The following is a 15,889-nucleotide window of genomic DNA, read 5'->3' as shown; positions in this document are numbered from 1 at the left end:
CAGAGGACGTTCCGGTCGAGTCCCGGGTGACTCCTGAGCTAGGATCTGTTGCAGAACGGGTCTCGAGACGAAGGGACGAGTCAGCTTCACAGGAGCAATCATCCTTCCGTCGGGCCGTGGCGGACATGGTTCCTTGGGCTGTTTCTACTGGGAGTGTAAAGGAATTCGCTTCCCTCTTCGAAGCTCCCGGGAGTCGGATACTCTCCCATGCTATGAGGGTCTTACTTTAAGTAGGATTCTAAATTTTATCCCTTAGCTCCTTATCTCTTTCGGCTTTAATCAGACTTAGTTTTTTTTTTTTTTTGCAACTTGCCCCTTGCCTGCTGAGAGCCAGCGTCGATTTGACCAAGGCTGAGAAGGCCCAGAAGCATGTGGCAGATGTCAAAGCAGTCCAGAAACAGGCTGCAGAGGCAGAAGCCTAACTGGAGATTACCTTAACTCGGGTCGGCCGTTTGACTGATGAGTTGAGCTTGGCCCGGAAGACGACTGAAGATTTAGAGTCGAATGTGCTCGGATGGCTCAGCTGCTGAACGGGGCTATTGATGAGGTCGGCAACTCCGCTTGGCTCGTGAAGCCTCCGAGGAGAAGCTAGCTCGGTTAAGGGCCGACACAAAAGCAGCCCTTGAGGTGGCCAAGAAAGACGTAGGAGAGAAGGCCATAAAAGACTTCCTTAAATCTCTGGAGTTCGAAGATGAGAGAGATCGCTTATAAGCGAGCGGGTATAAAGCTTGCATTCAAGTGATGAAGCAGTTTTTTCCCAACCTTGATCTTTTAAAATTCGAGGAAGGGCCTCCCGAGGATCCGGCGGCTGAGGCGCCTGAGTGTGATGATGCTGCGGGTGGTATTAGGGCCGAGTTTGAATTGACTCAGGCTCCAGAGGTCATTCCGAATGACCCTTGATAGCTTTGGAGCTCGATTTTTAGTACCATCATCGGCTCCATTTTTGGCACCATCATCGGCTCTATTTTTGGCACTAATACCAGCTCCGCTTGGATCTTGGTTTTTAGTACCGTCATCGGCTCCATTTTTGGCACTAACACCAGCTCCACTTGGATCTCGATTTTTGGTACCATCATCAGCTCTGGGCAAGCTCGAGAATAGCGTTATTCGAAGAAGAAATTCGCACGTTGCAGCCGATCTTTCTTTTGCCCCTTTCTAGTCTAACAATGTATTGTTAAAACAAGATGTAACTTGATGTAACATACTAATAAATGAATAATTGCTCAATTTCATTCTATTCATTTTTTACTCAATTTACATGTCTGTTATTTTTTGAGCTCCTTTTTTTTATTGCTTTGCCGTGCCGACTTCAGGGGTAATAGGTTTTTAGATGCTCGGCATTTCATGGATGAGGTAGCAGTTGTCCGGTTAGGTCTTCCAACCGATATGTCCCAGGTCGAATGGTGGCTGAGATGATATAGGGTCCTTCCCAGTTGGGTCCCAGTGTTCCTGAGCTAACTTCCTTAGTATTGAGGAATGTCTTTCGGAGAACCATGTCTCCGACTCGAAAACGTCTGACCTTTACTCGGGCATTATAGAACCGAGTTACCTGCTATTGCCGAGCCCCTATACGTAGCCGGGCTTTCTCTCTTTGTTCGTCCACAAGATCGAGTCCGAGTGCTAAGAGTTGTTCATTATCCTCTTCGTTAAACGTACTACTCGGGGTGAAGGCAACCCGATCTCCATCGGAGTGACGGCTTCCGAGCCATAAGCAAGGGAGAAAGGAGTTTCTCCTGTGGCGGTTCGAGCTGTAGTTCGATATGCCCACAGTATTTTTGGGAGTTCTTTAGCCCATGCTCCTTTGGCTTGGTTAAGTTTGGTCCGGAGATGCTGTTTGATGATCTTGTTGACCGCCTCAACCTATCCGTTCATCTGAGGATGGTGGGGCGACGAGTACACATTTTCGATCCCGAGGTTGTCACACATTTCACAAAAGGTCCTATTGTCGAACTGCTTTCCATTGTCGGTAACAATGGTCCGGGGTACTCCGAACAACTCCGAACCAATAGACAATGTTCTTCCACATGAAATTAGTGATCTTCTATTCAGTTATTTTCGCCAGTGGCTCAGTCTCAACCCATTTCATGAAGTAATCCATGGCTACGACAACGAACTTGGTCTGGCCTCTTCCCACAGGAAGTGGGCCTATGATGTCGATTCCCCATTGTGCAAGGGCCAAGGACCAGTCATTGGTGTTAGCGCTTCTGGAGGTTGTCTTGGGATGACCGCGAATCTCTGACATCTGTCGTATTTCTCAACGAACTTACAAGCGTCGTGTTAGATTATCGGCCAGTAGTATCCCTGATGTAACACTATGTGCGCGAGTGACCGTCCTCCTGAATGGTTTCCACAGATCCCTTCGTGAGTTTCCCGTAGTACATAATCCGCTTCACTGGGGTTTAGGCACCGCAGCAGTGGAGCATAATAACCTTTCTTATATAAAATCCCGTTGAGTATGGTATAACGGGAGGCTCGGATCTTTAATCGTCGGGCCTTGGCACGGTCTTCGGGCAGCTCACCCTTGTCAAGATATCGGACGATCAGATCAATCCAAGAAGGTTCCAAGTCGATCGTATGTATGACCAAGCTAACTGATTCATCAATACTTTGCTTAGCAACGCACTCGACTAGAACAGACCTGGGTATATCGTCTTCGTCAACGGAGGCGAGTTTTATTAATAGGTCAACTTTAGCATTTTCTGCTCGAGGGATCCGACTGACGACACAACACTGAAAGCTGCTAATCAGTTCTTTAGCTTTCTCCATGTATGCTTTTAATTGCTCTTTTCGCGTTTGATCGCACCGGTAACTTGGTTAACAACTAGCTAAGAATCACTGAAAACATTTAGATGCCTAACACCCAAGCTGGCCGCGAGTCAAAGGCCGAGCAACAACGCTTCATATTTTACCGTTTTATTTGACGCTGAAAATCCAAGTCTCAAGGCATACTGCATGTAGGTTTGGTTTGAAAATTTCAAAACTACTCCTGCCCCGCTTGCCTTAGAGTTGGAAGAACCATCGACATACAGCTTTCAGGGTATTAGGTCGAGTGATGACACAGGGGAAGCAGTAGTCGATTCTTCAACAGGCTCGGTCATAGGCTCAATCATCGGGTTGATTTGTGGTGTTACTTCAGCAATGAAGTTGGCCACGGCTTGCCCTTTGATTGCTACTCTCGGCTTATATTGAATGTCGAATTTGCTGAATTCGATTGCCCACTTCGTAAGTCGACCGGATGCATCCGATTTCTGTAGAATCTGACGCAGTTGGAGATCGGTTATAACGATGATGGTATGGGCTTGGAAGTATGGCCGAAGTTGGTGTGAGGAGACTACTAGAACTAGGGCCACTTTTTCCAAGAGTGGATATCTTATCTCTGTCGGTAATAGTGCTTTGCTGACATAGCAAACTGGCAGCTGCTTGCCTTCATGCTCACGTATCAGGGGCGAGCTAATTGCTACCTCAGACACCGCTAGATACATCAGCAGGGCTTCTCCTAACTCAGGTTTCGATAGGAGTGGTGGAGATCCGAGATAAGACTTTAATTGCTGGAACACTGCTTCACACTTTTCAGTCCAATCCATCGTTTGTCATCCCTTCAATTGTTTGAAGAACGAGAGACATTTATCCGTGGCACTGGATAGGAAACGGTTAAGCGTTGCCCCCGTCCAGTCAGTATCTGTATATCTTTAATTGTTTTCGAAGATTCCATATTGAGCAGGGTTTTTATATTTTTCGGGTTTGCCTCTATTCCTCGAAGGCTGACCAAGAAACCGAGGAACTTTTCCGAGCTTACGCCAAAGGCATACTTACTAGGGTTCAGTTTCATTTGAAATTTTCATAAGATAAGGAACATTTCTTCTAGGTCTGCTATATGGTCGGCTGCGTATACACTTTTGACGAGCATGTCGTCAATGTACACTTCCATGGTTCGGCTGATCAACCGAGCAAAGATTTTGTTCACCAGTCTTTGATAAGTCGCACCGGCATTTTTGAAACCAAATGGCATCAGACGGTAACAATAAAGGCCTTTGTTAGTGACAAAGGTGTTTTAGATTTATCGGACTGATGCATTACAATTTGATTATACCCTTAATACGCATCCATAAAGTTAAGAAGTTCGTGTCTTGCAGTACTATCTACCAGCTGGTCTATCCTCGGAAGAGGGAAGTTATCCTTCGGGCAGGCTTTATTTAGGTCGGTATAGTCAATACAGACTCGCCACTTCCCATTAGCTTTATTCACAAGTACGACATTAGCTACCCATTCCGGGTAGTATATCTCTTTATGAATTTTGCTTGAGGAGCTTGCTAACCTCTTTTTCAATGACAGTATACCTCTCGGGGCTGAGTGGTCCTCGCTTCTGTCGGATTGGTCGGTAGGTCGGATCGATATTGAGTCGGTGAGCGATCACTGATGGGCCGATTCCCTACATATCTTCATGGCTCCACGCAAATATATCAGCATATCGTCGGAGCAGGGCTATCAAATTAACTTTCAAGGGGGATCGGAGAGACGAGCCAACTTGCACTATTTTAGACCCGTCTATCTCAACCAAAGGCACCGAGATAAGATCTTTAACTGGTTGCCCTCGTTTATGCGTCTCGACCCGAGGGTCCAGCAACTCGATCGTCGATACGTCAGTCGAGGCTTTCTCGGTGGGTATTTTTACAGCTGTCATGTAGCAACGTCTCGTGTCCTTTTGATCTCCTTTGACGACTCCTACTCCCTACTCAATCGGGAATTTCATAGAGAGGTGGTATGTAGATATCACGGCTTGGAGGAGACTCAGAGAGGGTCGGCCGAGTATAGCGTTGTACACGGACGATTGGTCGACTATCTGAAAATCAACCATTGTCGTCGCTTGGCGCGGCGGATTCCCGGCTGTAAGGGGTAATGAGATAATCCCTTTTGAAAGTATCTGTCCCCCCGAGAATCTGACCAATGGGGTACGAACCGGTCGTAAGGCCGATCGTTCAACCCCATCCTGTCGAATGCCTGAACAAACAATACATCAACCGATGACCCTGTGTCGATGAGTATGCGGAACACCCTTCGGTTTGCAATGGTCAGAGTGACGACCAGTGCATCGTCATGTGGATGATGGATACCTCGAGCATCTTCATTAGTGAACGAGATATAGTAATTTTCCATCTTCTTCTCTTTTGAAGGCCGAGTTATGATCAAAATTTCAGACTCGGGTCAGCTAAGGCTTCTAGCATGGTTTTTTCGGGCATTATTTGAGTCGCCTCCACACAGGGGTTCTCGGACTATTGTCCGAATTTCTTCCTTGGATCGGTTGTCGCTCGGTCGTTCTTCCGTTGCTTCCGTTCTCTCGACATGTTCTTTGAGCCGACCTTCTCGGATAAGCCTTTCGATCTCCTCCTTCAAGTGATAGCAATCACTTGTACTATGGCCATGATCGTGATGGTAGTGACAGTGCTTGTCCTTATTTTGTCGGTTCGGATTACTCCGAAGCTTATTCGGCTAACTAACGAATCCTTCACTATTGATTTCCATCAATACCTGTTCTCGAGGTTTGTTAAGCGGGGTGTATGTACAAAACATTCGGTCGGGTCGTTTGCCTTACTTGTGTTCATCGCACGCTCCGTCGTCCTTACGCTTTTTTTCCCCAACCGAGTTAATTTTTTTTGGCTGACTCTTTGGCTGCGGTTTTCACGTTCTGAACGGCCTCACGTAGGTTCCATGTTTCTTCGGCATTTACGTATTTGTTTGACCGAGTCATGAACTCCGCCAAAGTTTCTGGTGGATTCTTGTCTAGGGATGCTAGAAACGGCTTATCCCTTACACCTTGCATGATGGAGTTAAGTGCTGTCTCCTCCGAATGCTTCCGAAATTGGAGCGATTCGAAGTTGAATCATTTGATGTAATCTTTCAGTAACTCTCCCACCTTCTGAACTATGTTATTTAAATGCGATGGGGGCTTCAACTTCTTCTTTCCGCCAATGAAATTGGTAAGGAAGGTGTTACTAATTTCTGCAAAGGTTCGTACAGACTTCGGTTTCAACTGTTTAAACTAAAGTCGGGCTACGTCGGCTAAGGTGAGGGAGAAAGCCCGGCACATTATGACGTCCGAGGCATCGTGTAATTTCATGTATGTCCGGAAGCATTCGATGTGCTCAGTTGGGTCGGTTTTACCAGTAAAAGGCATAATTTTTGGAAGACGGAACCGTTCCAGTAGTCGAGCCTGCATTACCTCCTCCACAGACGGGGATGTTTTCATTTCGGGCCAATTTTGACGCACATCCCGACCCTGTTTTACGTCCTTAATCTCTTCCTACACTTCCTTCCTGAAACCTTAAAGGTCAGCTTTCCAAGGTTCGTCACTTTCGGTCATTCCTTTGGCCGAAGGCCGACTGCGCCTCCGCCGATCGATCTCATGTCGGAGGTCAGTGGGGGGCAGTACGGCAGTAGCGGAATGAGCAGGAGCTGGCTTGGACGGACCTTGGGGCTGACTTCGATGAGGGAATGTTGGTTGCAGGGCGACAAGCTCGGGACGAACAACTTGCTGCGGGACGTTGGTCGTCTGAACATCCGGTGAAACTTGCTGCCGGTGTATCTGTTCCAACAGCTGTTTCATGACGTTGATGTCAGGTCTGAGCTCCTGGACTTCTTTATCCAGTCGCCCATTACCTCGATTCCGCTGAGTGTTTCTCGTCCCAGCAGAGGTCGCCGGTTGAGCAGTGGAATACTGACCTTGATTCCCTTGGACCATGTTTGCAGCCGATGGCTCAACGGTAGCAGCCTCATTCGGATCTTCTTGGATCGTTCTTTTCGTAACCACCATTAAAGCACGTTTTATAGCTTCCGGATAGAAAGTAGGAAACGACTTTTTGTATCGCTTCCCACAGATGGCGCCTAACTGTTGATGCAAAAATCTGGTCCACTCTCTTTAGACCTTCAAGTACCTGCACAGGAAGAAGACAAAGGAGACCCTAGCTAGAGCAGGGGACCCTCCGATGCCAAAGTCAGGCTAGGAATCTGGGTCTTATAGTATTAAGGGGGTTTGGGAGAGAGTTTTTATGTACCTTTCATCCTTGGAGTCTCTCCTATTTATACGAGAAGGAGGATCCTGCCATATGGGGATTCTTTCCCAATTTTTTGGAGATTTGATTTATATGGTGTTTTGTTTATGGATATTCCCTGATCCCAAGATTTTCGGGATCGGGAATCCTTTTACAAGATTCTTGGGACGGTGTTTAAAATTACACCATTTCTCTTTTGTTTGGCTCGGCCTTAATAAATTCGTAATCTCAGCTGGCTTACAAAGGAGGCTTTTTCGCCTACTGCGGCAATGAGATGATCCCTTCTGAAAGTATCTGTCCCCCCGAGAATCTGACCAATGTGGTACGAACCGGTCGTAAGGCCGATCGTTCAACACCCATCCTGCCGAACGCCTAAACGAACAATACGTCAGCTGATGACCCTGTGTCGACGAGTATGCGGAACACCCTTCAGTTTGCAATGGTCAGAGTGACGACCAGTGCATCGTCATGTGGATGATGGATACCTCGGGCATCTTCATTAGTGAACGAGATATAGTAATTTTCCATCTTCTTCTCTTTTGAAGGCCGAGTTATGATCAGAATTTTAGACTCGGGTCGGCTAAGGCTTCTAGCATGATTTTTTCGGGCATTATTTGAGTCGCCTCCGCACAGGGGTCCTTGGACTATTGTCCAGATTTCTTCCGTGGATCGGTTGTCGCTCGGTCGTTCTTCCGTTGCTCCCGTTCTCTCGACATGTTCTTTGAGCTGACCTTCTCGGATAAGCCTTTCGATCTCCTCCTTCAAGTACTATGACCATGATCGCGATGGTAGTGACAGTGCTTATCCTTATTTCGTCGGTTCGGATTACTCTGAAGCTTATTCGACCAACTTACGAATCCTTCACTTTTGATTTCCATCAACACCTGTTCTCGAAGTTTGTTAAGCGGAGTGTATGTAAAAAATATTGGGTCGGGTCGTTTGCCTGACTTGTGTTCATCGCGCGCTCGGTCGTCCTTACGCTTTTTCCCCCCAACTGAGTCAAATTTTTTTTGGCTAACTCTTTGGCCGCGGTTTTCGCGTTCTGAATGGCCTCATGTAGGTTCCACGTTTCTTCAGCATTTACGTATTTGTCTGACCGAGTCATGAACTTCGCCAAAGTTTCTGGCGAATTCTTGTCTAGGGATGCTAGAAACGGCTTATCCCTCACACCTTGCATGATGGAGTTAAGTGCTATCTCCTCCGAATGCTTCCAAAATTGGAGCGATTCAAAGTTGAATCGTTTGATGTAATCTTTCAGTAACTCTCCCTCCTTCTGAACTATGTTGTTTAAATGCGATGGGAGCTTCAACTTCTTCTTTCCGCCAATGAAATTGGTAAGGAAGGTGTCACTAAGTTCTGCGAAGGTTCGGACGGACTTCGGTTTTAACTGTTTAAACCAAAGTCGGGCTACGTCGGCTGAGGTGAGGGAGAAAGCCCGGCACATTACGACGTCCGAGGCATCGTGTAATTCCATGTATGTCCGGAAGCATTCGATGTGCTCAGTTGGGTCGGTTTTACCAGTAAAAGGTGCAATTTGCGGAAGATGGAACCGTTCCGGTAGTCGAGCCTAGTACCTCCTCCACAAACGGGGATGTTTTCGTTTCGGGCCGATTCTGACGCAAATCCCGACCCTGTTTTACGTCCTCGATATCTTCCCGCACTTCCTTCCTGAAATCTTAAAGGTCGGCTTTCTAAGGTTCATCACTTTCGGTCATTCCTTTAGCCGAAGGCCGACTGCGCCTCCGCCGATCGATCTCATGTCGGAGGTCAGTGGGGGGCAGTACGACAGTAGTGGAATGAGCGGGAGCTGGCTCGGACGGACCTTGGGGCTGACTTCGATGAGGGAATGTTGGTTGCGGGACGACAAGCTCGGGACGAACAACTTGTTGCGGGACGTTGGTCGTCTGAACATTCGGCGAAACTTGCTGCTGGTGTATCTGTTCCAACTGCTCTTTCATGACGTTGATGTCAGGTCTGAGCTCCTGGACTTCTTTATCAAGTCGCCCATTACCTCGATTCCGCTGAGTGTTTCTCGTCCCAGCAGAGGTCACCGGTTGAGCAGTGGAATACTGACCTTGATTCCGTTGGACCATGTTTGCAGCCGATGGCTCAACGGTAGCAGCCTCATTCAGATCTTCTTGGATCGTTCTTCTAGTAACCACCATTAAAGCACATTTTATAGCCTCTGGATAGAACGTAGGAAATGACTTTTTGTATCGCTTCCCACAGATGGCGCCTAACTGTTGATGTAAAAATCTGGTCCACCCTCTTTAGACCTTCAAGTACCTACACAGGAAGAAGACAAAGGAGACCCTAGCTAGAGCAAGGGACCCTCCGATGCCAAAGTCAGGATAGGAATCTGGGTCTTATAGTATTGAGGGAGTTTGGGAGAGAGTTTTTGCGTACCTTTCATCCTTGGAGTCTCTCCTATTTATACGAGAAGGAGGATCCTGCCGTATGGGGATTCTTTCCCAGTTTTTTGGAGATTTGATTTAGATGGTGTTTTGTTTATGGATACTCCCTGATACCAAGATTTTCGGGATCGGGAATCCTTTTACAAGATTCTCGGGACAGTGTTTAAGATTACACCGTTTCTCCTTTGTTTGACTTGGCTTTAATAAATTCGTAATCTTAGCTGGCTTACAAAGGAGGCTTTTTCGCCTACTGTTGGACGAAACTAAATCGGTTCGGGACCGATGTCTTTCTTCTATCCGATAGCCGATACCTCAACCCACCATACATGGGTCAGTTTCATAATCGATCAGGTGGCTTTCTGATTTAGAGCCTTTACTAGGTCCCTTTCGATATTGCTGCCTCATTAACCGAGTCAACTTGATATATCTTATACTTGCCTAAGGCTCTCGACTCTCAACTTTGGTCGGGATTTGTTTCCCACAAATCTGACAAGTCTCTCCTTTAGGCTTTATTTTAACTCGGTCCGAATTATTGGATCGGATCCCTCAGACAGTTTTAGTAGATAACCGAGTCTCCAGACTTGCCATATTTTTCCCCAACAGGTGTTAACACTTTTTCCTTTTGTGAACATTAAGCTCCCCTACGTTATGGTTTGTAGTGGAGCATCACTCATATAGGTACCTATTTAATTATTATTAAGGTGGCATTTGAATCTTAAGTTACTTAACATAAGCTACTTATATCTCAATTAGCTTATCTTAGTTTTTACCTATCAATCGGACAAGTATGTTGTTAAGCAGATAAGTACGTTGGGCAAAGAAATACATTTCAACTTCTCCTGTCTTTGGTCTCTCTTGATATCTCTCTTTAGATAGGTAACTTATTTCAGATAAGGGTCTGTTTGATTTTTCATCTCATAGGTAATTACCTTGTAAATGGGTAATAATTACTTACCCAGGTAAATTTTTTTTTTTTTTTTGTTAGCTTGTTAGTACACTCACTGTTAAATCACACTTCACTATTAGCCACCTCATTAGGGAACTGATGCCAAGACCTCAGTGTTGAAACAAGGTATTTTTCACACTTATCCGGGTAATTACCACATCGTTTCTGATGCAAATGTTGACGGCTTAACTTTTGAGCGTTAGAATCGAGGACAGCTGCCAAATGAATGTAGGGCCCATTGTGATGTGTGTGGCTTATCCGCACTGTTCATCTTATATGCCAGCCTCATTTAAGGCATGAGCCCAAAAATGAGGTAGATCCAAAGCTCAAGTGGACCACACCATAGGAAATTGTGATAAATCATTCACCCACTGTTAAATACTTCTTAAGGCTCCTAGATGCTTTGGATGAAGCTAATATTTGTGTTTTCCCCTTATCCATGCCCGTGTGACCTTATGAAGGGTTTAGATAACAAATAAACTTTAATGTGGGCCTGGTGAAAGAAAAAGCTTTCAATGGCGAACGTATTAAGGACACTGTGTCCTTTGGTGTGGGTCAATTGAGCGTTGGATCTGCCTCGTTTTTTCCTTTTCTTTTTTTCAAATTATGCCCTAAAATGTTATGCTAAAATGGATTGGCGGCATGAATATGTCAAATATATCATAGTGTGGCCCACAAATTTAAGTCAAATTTTCTAGATCATTTTTTTAAAACAAAAATACTGTGGATTATCAAACAAGGTGGATAAATAATAATTACCCATTCACCATGTATTCCAGCGTAGGGTGAAAAATTAAACAGGCCTAAGTAAATTTGGAAATGTAAATATCATACTAATAAGGTAATATTTTCTAAAATTCCCGTTGTAACACTCTGTATATGTAAAAGTGGAATATATTCTAGGAGATTTATACAGCTGTATGTGCAGTTGTCATGCATATCTTAATTTTTCTGAAAAAAATAAAAAATAAAAACGAAAAAAGGAATGGACCCTGTGGGAGGACAAATGCTAGCGAATGGTGAGCGGAATTGGATTGGATTGCGTCAGCACCCATCATCGGGGCAATCCCTAGGCATGACCCTGTGGGGTCTACCGTAATGTATGTGTTTTATCCATGCATCCATCCATTTTTCTAGCTCATTTTAGTATGAGCCTATGAAAAAGAAGTGTATGCAAAGATCGAGTGGATCACACTACAGGAAATCATGAGGATTGAATGCATATCGTTGGAAACTTCTTGAGGGCCTCAAAAGATTCAGATCATGCTGATTTTTTTCCCCTTCATGAAGGGATGCATGACGTTATGAACAGGTTGGATGGAAAAGAAACATCATGGTTGGCCGTTGAAAGATTTTAATTGTGGGTGTTATTATTCCGAGTGTAGATCATGTGTTTCGTAGAAACAGTGAGCAGCTGATTCCACCATTAGCATTCGTCTATGCAACTGTAAGTGCTACATCACCAGTTTTTCTTTTTCTTTTTTTTTTTTTAATATATATTAAAAAAAATACATTTTAGTAAAAGTCTTAACGGAAACGTAGATAGTTTCGTTTGGAAATCGGATTGCATACGGAGTACAGTACACTCTCACCTCTCACCGTACTGAGTAAACTCAGTTGGGCCCACCTTGTATGTATGTGGTCTATGCATGCTGTCCATCTGTTTTTTTATGTAATTCAAGAGGATGAGGCTAAAATTGAAGTATATCCAAATATCAAGCGGATCATACCACACTAAACAGTGAGGATAATGTATTTTATCCGCTTTGTCCATCAATTTTAATGGTGGGCGAACTCTCTCTACTGTTTTCTATGGTGGGTCCACTCCAGTTTTGGATATAATTTATTCTTTGGCTCATGCTCTAAATGATCCATCCAAACTGTATCGATGCAAAACATACATTGTGATGGGACCTACTAACTAGGTGACGTCACTTTTGTAGCTGGTCTCACTGCCCAACCCGTCTGCTGAGTCCAAGAATGGAAGGGAGGGATTGCTTAGTAACGCACTACGCTAGCCTGCTGAGTAAACTCTGTGGGGTCCACCATGATTTATGTATTTTATCTGCTTCGTCTATCATTTTTACTGGATAATTTTAGGTTTGAGACAAAAAATAAAGCATAGTAAATATTCAAATGGAACACACCATAGTAAACGGTTGAATTAAACATTTACCGTTGAAAATTTCTATGGGGCTACAAAAGTTTTGTATCAAGCTTATATTTGTGTTTTCCGTTCTTCTTTATGATTTTATGAATAGGTTGGATAACAAATAAACATCACTGTGAGGCGTAGAAAGGTTTGAACGGTGGAAATCATTATCCCCACTGTTTACTGTGCTATGATCCACTTTATATTTGGATATATTTCAATTTTAGGCTCAACCCCTTAAATTAGATGGAAAAACCAATGGACGGCGTGGATAGGCCACATACATACAAGGTGGGCCCAGCTGAGTTTACTCAATACTGTAAGAGCATACTGGACTCCGTATTCAATCCGGTTTCCAAACGAAATCATCTGACTTTTCCGCTAGACTTTTGCTGAAATGTAACTTTTTTAAATATATTTGGAAAAAAACTAATGACGTGGCAACTACAGTGACGTGTAACTGGTGGAATCAGCTGCTCACTGTTTCCACGAAACAGAGGATCCGCACTCACTGTTTCCTGAAGTGTGGTCTATTTGAGCTTGGGATTTCCTTTAGTTGCTTACTCCTTAAAACCAGCTACCAAAATGGATGGACGGTGTGGATTAAACACGGACAACATGGTGGGCCAAGAAATCCACTTCCCTGGTATACCTGAATGCATGATCAAAACGAACTCAATGGGTGGGAAGAAGAGAGAGAACCATACCGGAAATTAAAATTATAGGATGCTTCTCCGCAGCGTCAGAGAACGCTCAGCCTTGATCTTTTGGAACCGGAATTTCACACCACTCACTCAAATATGAGAAAGAGAAAGGAAAGGAATGACAAAAACGTCCGATGGATAGGATAATGTTTTAAAGATAGAATAGAAATGCTTCACTTTTCCTTTTCATTCAATCTATTATTGAAACTTGGAAGCTTTCCCTTTCCTCTTCGTAGATTCTATTACTGAAACTTGGGGTTACATGAATCCCCTGTAACCTAACCACTGTGGGACCCATCATGATGTCTATGCTATATCCACTCCGTACATCTATTTCACCGACACATTTCATAACATGCATGGTCCATCTAATGGTAAACCATCCCCGTGTGAATGAGTACAGCACAAAGACCCCATTATCAGGTAATCTCACTCCTTTCAACCGTCAAATTAAAAGTCATTGATCGAACGGTTGGGATCTATTGAACCATGTCAAATTCAGGGTCTGTGGCATCGAAAGGGAGGCTCCGTCTGCATTGTAAACATGGATGAGAGGTGTACATTATATATACACATGCATGTGTATAATCAGAGATACTCTTCTGAAGTACAGTTTACAGAATTATACAGTATGTCTAAGGAACATGGACGCTCTTAAGACGTCTCTTGGTTTAAACATCTGAATGAACAAAATCAACGATCAGGATCGTCCATCAGATTTGACCAACATTTCGTTAGCCATGAAGTATACTATGTTGATCAGGTGAAACCATCCGACCATGTCTTTGGAAACCAACTTATAAAATGAGAGGCCATTGTTTGAAAAGATAGCATCCGTTAGTTAATATTAATTTCTTTTTTCCTAGCAGTGGCCCAAGAAAATTAAGTAAAAACTAATGGATGGTCAGGATTGATGAATATTTGACCAGAATGTCATATCCGCCCTTGGCACAGTAAGTGCCTCAGTGTGCCAGGGACGTACATCAGCATTACCTTTAATCATTGAAGACAGATTACTTTTTTCCTTCGAATAATTTTCCGACAGATATCATGGACTTTAGTTCGTGGAGTGTAATCTCAACCACACAATCGGATTGGGTATTGAGTTACTCCGTACACCCCTATCATACTTAGTAAACTCTGTTTGGCCGACCATGAATGTATGTGGTTTATCCACGTAGTCCATCCTGTTTTTCTAGCTCATCTAATGGGTTGAGATGAAAACTGAAGCGTATCCAAATCTCAGGTGGACCATACCACCGGGAAAACAGTGGGAATAATGATTTCCACAGTTGTAACTTTACTAGGTGCTACGATGATGATTATTTGACATTCGCCTGTTTATAAGATCACAAAAACGTAGATAAATAGAAAACAAAAATATAAGTTTAATCCAAAACTTTTGTTACCTCAAAAAGTTATATTTATGTAGTCCCTTTGTTAGGTTTGTGTGACCTTATCAATATGTTAGGTGGCAAATAAACATTTGGTGGCTTCTAAGAAGCTTTCAATGGCCAGCAAGCATTCAACCACTGCTGCTTTGTACGGTGTGTTCCACCGGATATTTGAACCGGCTCATATTTGGGCTAGTGCCCGAAAATTAGCTAGAGAAATGGATGAACCGGACGTATGCAAGACATGTACATACCTTGGGCCCTACGGTAAGGGAACCATTGCAGCAGTGTCTGATATTCGAAGGTTACTTTTCAGCTTTTTGTCCTGACGGATTAGATACGGCGCCGCTCACATGAAACGGCCAGACCCTTGCCGTGTAACGTGCCTATGGTTTATGTATTCAACATTCACACGTTTTTACCGTTTTTTCCAATTAATTTAGACGTGATCTACAAAATTGAGTGAATATATATATATATAAGTAGATTGATAAATATTTAAGTAAGAGAAAACTAATGGTTGGTCAGGATTGATAAATATTTATGTAGATTGTCAAGTATGCCCTTGGCACCCTAAGAACTTCAGTGTGCCGCAAGCGCACATTAGCATTACCTTTAATAATTGAAGTCATCTAACTTTTCTTTACAGTTGTTTCCAAATGCTGTCGTCGACTTAAGTACCGTCCTTTGTAGACTGCAGAAGCGGATTAGGTGTTATCCGGGGACTTAATAATAACGGGATGCCATCTTAGTGGGTGTTACCCGCACTGTGTGGGGCTCACATAGATTGTTTTTTTCTATATCCACATTGCCCATCCGTTTTATTAGCTCATTTTAGGAACTGATCGCAAAAATTTAAGCTTAATCAAATATTCGGTGACCACATCACTAGAACAAGCAGTGAATGACCATTAAAAACAAGCCACAAAAGTTATGGAATGAGATAATCTAATGTCTTAAATACGTGGGCCCATTGATGACAGACCATTGGATTTGATCAAGCAGGTGTCGATGCCATTGACAGATGATTGATAGAAAGTTGAGAAAAATCTTAATTGATTAATTAACATTTTTGGAATTGATACCCAATGCTATCAATGTCACTTAAGGTCCCATCAAAGATACACGTTTCCTATTTTGGTCGTTGTAGAATATATATTGGGTGTAATTGAAATTAAGGTAGGATTAGAGTTGTCTAAAACATGCTTAGGAGTTTGAGAGGGTTTTAGAGAG

The 15,889-nt window shown here is 43.7% G+C and overlaps 1 protein-coding gene across 1 annotated transcript in view; it reads right to left on the bottom strand.

Annotated features, from left to right (window-relative positions):
- Nucleotides 1–13,413, bottom strand: part of LOC131255952 (disease resistance protein RPM1-like) — a 37,587-nt gene extending 24,174 nt beyond the window's left edge. Inside the window, exon 1 of the mRNA XM_058256920.1 lies at nt 13,266–13,413. The gene's annotated coding sequence lies outside the window, so the exon portion shown is untranslated. The remainder of the gene's footprint in view (nt 1–13,265) is intronic.
- Nucleotides 13,414–15,889: the final 2,476 nt, after the last annotated feature.

This window comes from Magnolia sinica, chromosome 9 (genome assembly GCF_029962835.1).
Source record: "Magnolia sinica isolate HGM2019 chromosome 9, MsV1, whole genome shotgun sequence".
In the NCBI taxonomy this organism is placed as follows: domain Eukaryota; kingdom Viridiplantae; phylum Streptophyta; class Magnoliopsida; order Magnoliales; family Magnoliaceae; genus Magnolia; species Magnolia sinica.
Note: the sequence above shows the minus strand (reverse complement) of the source record. Positions and strands in the feature narration are given on the sequence as shown.